At 34.6% G+C, this 7090-nt stretch overlaps 1 long non-coding RNA gene across 1 annotated transcript; it reads left to right on the top strand.

Moving 5' to 3' along the window:
* The first annotated feature begins 2999 nt into the window (after positions 1-2999).
* LOC139494794 (uncharacterized) lies at positions 3000-4032 on the top strand. Its single transcript, XR_011657152.1, has 2 exons — positions 3000-3035; positions 3939-4032. It is a non-coding gene; the product is annotated as an uncharacterized lncRNA (long non-coding RNA).
* Positions 4033-7090: the final 3058 nt, after the last annotated feature.

The raw sequence follows: 7090 nt of genomic DNA, 5'->3' as shown, positions 1-7090 counted from the left end.
GATCAAACCAGATTGGAACCGAAGCATTCGTCCGAGGATGTAACGACAAAGATTCTTCAAGGCATGTAATTATAGAGAGGAACCCAGAAACACTCAACAAGGCGTTAAAAGAATTGAAAACCTCAATAGCAAACCAGATGGCGATATATGAATCAAAAAGTGCCAATTATGACCATCGACAAGTCTTCTTTGCTAATGGCGCAGTATCACCGACCGATAAAGAGAATATGAACAGTCATTTGGATAATGAGGTGCATAACCTCGCACAAATTGTCAAAATACTAGCTGATGTTATGCTTTCAACTAACAAGCATAACCGTGGATTGACCGATCAATATAACCTTGGTTCCTCTGATCAAATAATCATGGAAGATCACAAGTTCAATGGAAGATCACCTGATCAATATACAAGTGGAAGATCTACTGAGCAATACAATAGCGGTAGATCGCCAGATAGAAATACTCATAAGCTTAATACCTATCGAACAGCAACATCCTCACTAAGCTAGAGATCATATAGTCCCCAAAGACAACGGTTAGCATCTCCACGGACAAACTCATGAAATCCCAGTTATTTCAGACAAAGGTCACCTTCACCAGGATACGGAGTAAATCAAAGTGCAACCCCAACATTGGAGTCTTTAAACAGCAAAGGGTCGGGCCAGTAGGCCAACGCACGATTCCAAAGTCTATTAACCATGAAACATCACCTCATCACAAAATCGAACAGAGGCCCACGGCTTCGTCCGATATTGTCATCAGACCAATAATTTGAAAGAGCATAGCAGTGTGAGGTACTATACATGACCAGAATGTGAGCATGATTGTGGACACTGCTGAAATTGTAATATTAGTAAATGAGAAATTGTTTCCGGCAGAAAATGGAGATTTGGAGAACGTAACGCTACGTGGTTTGGGTAAACAGCTTGTTATTGGGAAGATTATAAAGACGACTCTCGACATTAATAGAGTAAACATACAATGGGATGTGTGCAAAGAGCCATTAACAGAACAGACGATGTTATACTTAGGCTAGATATTTTGAACACACTGATCGCATGATAAACCTGAGTACTCCCACAATTACCATCAACAATAAAGTGCTAAATGCGGCATTTGTTTACAGCGGAAACGAGATTTCAACTCAGCAAGTTTGCATAAAACGATCCATCACAGTACCTCCAAACTCAAAAATGACTTGCCATTAAAACTAATAAAAGTGCTGACCTGGAGTGCATTTTAGGACCATGCTCGCTGAATAGTTGCGAATTGGTTTCGCACGTAGTTGGAAAATGAAAAAGTTGCCACTTTACCATATTAAATGATGACAATCGTCTAATCCGCCTGAAGAAAGGTACACCTATTGATTAAATAGAATAATTTGACGATGTAGTGGGTACGGCAGATGAAAACGCCAGAAGTGACGTAAGACGTGGCATTGCAGAGACACGAGACAAGGTGCCCTCGGCACTTCCTCAAAGTTCAGATGAGTCACCAACTATTCCACCACATGTTACTGACATATATTAACGTTCAATCGACTCATTTCAACCTATTTAATTCCAACCATTAAAACTGAAAGTGTTTAAAGTACAATTACAATAACACGTTACATATTGATTAACATTTTGAATTTCACTATTTGTTTTTGTATATGCATCCCTATTTGCAAATATGTTATAGAAATAACCAAATTATTTTTTTATATTTTAGTATTAATTGATAACAAATTCAACAACATGAAGTCCATTTTCAAAGAATCATTACTTTAATTTCCGAAATTATATAGAATACCTTAAGGACAACCTTAATATTTATACCGTTTTTCCGCCATCTTGAAAATAGCGGCCATATTGGATTTTTCAGAGTGGGTCCATAGCTGAAATCAAAGGGTATAAAACCAAGAACTACTATGCAAAGTTTCATGCTTTCCTCATCAAGTGAGCAATTCTGCTCTATATCTGCACCAATCGACCGGACTAATTTTGGATTTTGAAATTACTAGAAAACAATGTCTAGATCTTTGATGAAATGTGCAAAATTTTATAGTAGTAGATAATTCGTGTGTAAGAATTTTCATTATAATATAGAAAATGCCATATTTGATCATATTTATGAATGAATTTTACAAAAATAAGAATTCTTTTGTTTGATTCATTTTTTCCAACTTTGTCAAATAAGGGTCGGCAACTCAATTGCAAGGGCAGATAATTCAGATAGTGTTACTTTTACAATAGAATGTGTTAGGAATTGACCCATTTTTACACGTAGCAAGAAAACGAGTCCGGTGACCCCATTTTTTCTTCTTTTTTTTTTTTTTATCTGAAAGCATAATATTGGAGCTATCTTCTCATATTTTATCTCAAAATTCTATGGTGTGGTTTGCGTTTTATGGCGGAAAAATGGCTTTTCCATGCATAATCAATACAAAATCTTGACAATTTTGCACAACCGGTAGTGTGAAAATAAGTCCGGTGACCCATTTTTTTTTATTAATGTTTTTAAACAAGCAGGATATGAACTACATTTTGGCAAATTATTAAAAGATTCTATGGATTATAATTAAGACACCCCATCTACCTTAACTATAAAAAAAGGGGGGGGGGGGGGGGGTCATGGAGTTTTTTCTTAAGATTTCCAAATTGATGAAACAAAATATTCTGTTCGAGTACAGGACAAAAAATATTCTGAATCCAGATTCCACCCATACCTTAATTACAGTGTTGGACTTAATTTCTTAAAAAAAATAATTTGATTGATATCGTTGAAAAATTAAATAAAATTGTTTGCACTTCACTGACTCAAGCAAAAACCATGACCCTCCTTGAAGTTAAATTGTTGCTCCCTGACAGTCTACGGTTTATTTTAAATTATATTTAATATCGCTATGCAAATTTTATCAATGTCAATTTTTGTAGAGTCTTACATGAAGAACTACATGTACCCCTCAGCAAGGACATCAGATATTGAAGAATAGATTGGGGAAATCCTAAAACATACATGCACCCCCAAAACCAGGCGGAACACGCTATAAGGTAAGAATACCCTTATTTCCCCGTATAGTGCAACCTATATTGGAATATTTCACAAAATTATTATTGTTTGTATTCTATGTTGTTGTTTTTTTTAATTCAGTACGAAATTGTTATTAGGCTTAAATTTTGTCTTGTTCTGCTGTCTGTTTGTTCAAGAATATGCGATGGAATGGCAACAAGACAATGTATTACTTTATAAAATAAAATAAGTCTGGTTTTTAAGCGTCTCTCAGCTAGTGGTGGCCATTTCAACTGATTTAGCATGTTTGTGACACTGCTCGTGTAATCGTAGTTGTTGTGTATAAAACGAGCAGCACGTCTCTGTACCTTTTCTAATTGTAACTGTTGTTCTTTCATATGGGGGTCCCAGACACTACAACTATATTCCAGTTTGGGTCTTACTAGTGCCTGGTATGCTCTTGATTTTGTTTCTGTGTATTATGTAGAATGTGACATTGACGGTTGACCCCTTTCAAAGAAACCACCAGCATGTATACACAACAATGCTGCAATGCTTTAGACAACATTGATCTAGAGACTTCATGATTTACATGTATAAAGCTTTTAAATGTAAAAAAAAAAAAATTCCCTACCTACCTACCCACCTGCTGATAGTGTTGGTCGGCAATGCCAAACAAACAATTTTTTAAGGGTGGCCTTATAGATATGCATTTGTAACTAACATTGTGAAGATCAAGATAATCTTTTGGGACAATAAGTTAAGGGTAACATTAAATTTAACTGAATATATAATTATGTGGTTTATGTGTTTTTCAAGGAGATTTGGAAAGCCACGTCTTACACACAGCTACATAGATCTAGTATTTATTTGCAATAATGTTTGACCTAGAATAATTACAATTTAACTTTTTGTACAAATAAGTTTTTGTATTGTCATTACAGGAACCAACTGTTAAGAGGATAATTGCAGCAGCTCCGGAAATACCACTACCAGGGACCCAGGAGAACATTTAAAATAAACAAAGTTAACGATCAATTCTTCACTTGTTGATATACAGATATAGGAAGATGTTGTGTGAGTGCCAATGAGACAACTCTCCGTCCAAATAACAATTTAAAAAAGTAAACCATTATAGGTCAATGTACGGCCTTCAACACGGAGCCTTGGCTCACACCGAACAACAAACTATAAAGGGCCCCAAAATTACTATTGTAAAACCATTTAAACGAGAAAACCAACGGTCTATTCTATATAAAATTTAAAAAAAAACGAGAAACGAGAAACGCGTATAAATTACATAAACAAACGACAACTACTGTACATCAGATTCCTGACTTAGGACAGGTGCAAACATTTGCAGGCATTATTTACTTTTCATAAACTTTTTTTTATAACTTTCATGGGTGGGTATTTAGCTAGCCAGATATTATATTCAGAACGTGAACATGCTTAATGAGAAATGTATACTACGATGAAATAAATTGAATATAAAAAAAGAAGATGTGGTACTATGATTGCCAACGAGACTCTCCACAAGAGACCAAACGACACAGAAAATAAATATAGAGGTCAATGTACTGCCTTCAACAATGGGCAAATCCCATATCGTAAAGACAGCAATTAAAGACGGGTTAAAGAGACCGGGGCAACATCCCTCTTATAGAGTAACATATATGACAAATGCTTATTATTTTTACAAGTACTATCAAGAACTGCATACGAATAGGCAGCCACTCAGCTATAGATGGCCCTAGGATTCATTTCTGTTATATCACAATTACTGAAACAGTAATTCGATTGAAGCTACACAAAAAAAAGATGATGATGCAGAATATACGAATTCCTTCAGAGAATAACATCAACATATATCATCTAGAGGTCACCTCATGGTCCCAAACACAGTTGATACTATGTGTGTGTATATACGATCATTTTTTGGCCAATTATAAAGCATAATATAAAAGTGCAAGTATATTACGTCGACATAATGTGATATTAACGTTGTAGAAACGTAATTTTACGTTTTACGTCACCACAACGTTAATGTATGATGTTGCGATAACGTGATATAAACGTTGTTGTAATGTCAGGAATAACGTTGTAGAAACGTAATTTTACGTCACCACAACGTTGATGTATGACGTTGTGACAACATCGACATAACGTGATATAAACGTTGTTGTAATGTCAGGAATAACGTTGTAGAAACGTAATTTTACGTCACCACAACGTTAATGTACGACGTTGTGACAACGTCAAGAAAACCATACACTTTTACGTAAATACAACGTAATAACCTGACGTCAATGCGACGAAAACACGACATTGTCACGACGTAATTATGACGTAACATTGTTAGCTGGGAACTTGCACGATAGGCTTTAGTGTTATATTTGTAATTCTCATCGGATTTTGTCAAATGTGTTGACGTCTTTTCTATTATAATATGTGTTATGGAAACAAAAATTAATCACCGCCGTCATTTATTAGATTTAATTTTGGTCAACATAATCTGTACGATAATTTACGTTAGAAGTTTGATTCATAACAAACTGCACATATATATATTATAGTTAATTGCTACTAATAAGTATTGCAATATGCATTGTGTTTAAATGCAATATCTTTAATCAATCCTAATTTTATCTACTTTTGAGATATAGTTTTTCATAATGTGACGTAATTTTTCTGCTGTTTCAGAAATTTCATATATTCAAATGAGACGTAATTTTAAATGCCTTTTCACCATCGTATGTGACGTAATTTTTAATGCCTTTTTCATCGTCGTATGTGACGTCATTTTCATAATTTACTGCGTTGAGGCCTGGAATGAGTCGGGTGTGTCTATTCTGAGTTGGTCATTCATTATGTATTCGTGTTTGTTTTATGTAATGAGTTAATACTTCAGTTTCATTATGTATATCTGTTATATTCATTTGATAAAATTTACTGTTTGCAATAGCATTAATTGTTCTAAATAATAAGGATGTTCTTATCCCAAGCATAAACACGTAACCGTATTTGACACAACCTTTTTCAACTTTTGATCTTCAGTGCTGTACAACTTTGTACTTTTTTTCGCTTTCGATCTTTTATATCTGGGCGTCACTGGTGAGTCTTGTGTGGACGAGGCGCGTTTTTGGCGTATTAAATTTTAAACCTGATGCTTTTTGTTATTCATTAATCATGTGTTTCTTTGTCTAATACGTTTTCCTATTTATTTGTATTGTAGTCGCCCTGTAATATTATGTTGTCATTTCTATGTTATATTTAACATTGCCATTAAAGTGCGAGGTTTGGCATGCCACAAAACCAGGTTCAACCCACCATTTTTTCCTTTAAAAATGTCCTGTACCAAGTCAGGAATATGGCCATTGTTATATTATAGTTCGTTTCTGTGTGTGTTACAATTTAACGTTGCGTCGTTTATTTTCTCTAATTTTTGAGTGTATATTGTCATTGTGATAAGACGTGTCACGGTACTTGTCTATCCCAAATTCATGTATTTGGTTTTGATGTTATATTTGTTATTCTCGTGGAATTTTGTCTAATGCTTGGTCCGTTTCTGTGTGTGTTAGTTACATTGTAGTGTTGTGTCGTTGTTCTCTTATATTTATGCGTTTCCGTCAGTTTTAGTTTGTTACCCCGATTTTGTTTTTTGTCCATGGATTTATGAGTTTGAACAGCGGTATACTACTGTTGCCTTTATTTAGTATGTGTTTTGTGCACGAGATGCCCCTGATAGGGGTTATCAGCCTGGGTTGGAAATTATGGCTTGTGAACTTCCGCTCATTACACATATGCAAAAGATATCGTATCAGTGTTACGTATCTGATAAAAGTAAATAATCCAGTTGCATTACTTATCATTATAAGAATTTGAATTGGAAGATAGTTATTTAATTTACATTAGCGGATCTAGCCTTACCCATTTTTTTTACTATTATTTCTTTTTTATTATGTTTAGGTGTCATGGTGTAATGGGGGTTTGCACCCAATTGTTAAAATTGCGGTATCTCGGCATCTGTAATCAGATTCGAGTATTATGAGACATATGTTTTTGCTATGCAATAATATTTGTATTTTTATGATTT

The sequence above is a fragment of the Mytilus edulis genome, chromosome 11 (assembly GCF_963676685.1).
Source record: "Mytilus edulis chromosome 11, xbMytEdul2.2, whole genome shotgun sequence".
In the NCBI taxonomy this organism is placed as follows: domain Eukaryota; kingdom Metazoa; phylum Mollusca; class Bivalvia; order Mytilida; family Mytilidae; genus Mytilus; species Mytilus edulis.
This window is presented reverse-complemented; position numbering and strand designations above follow the sequence as displayed.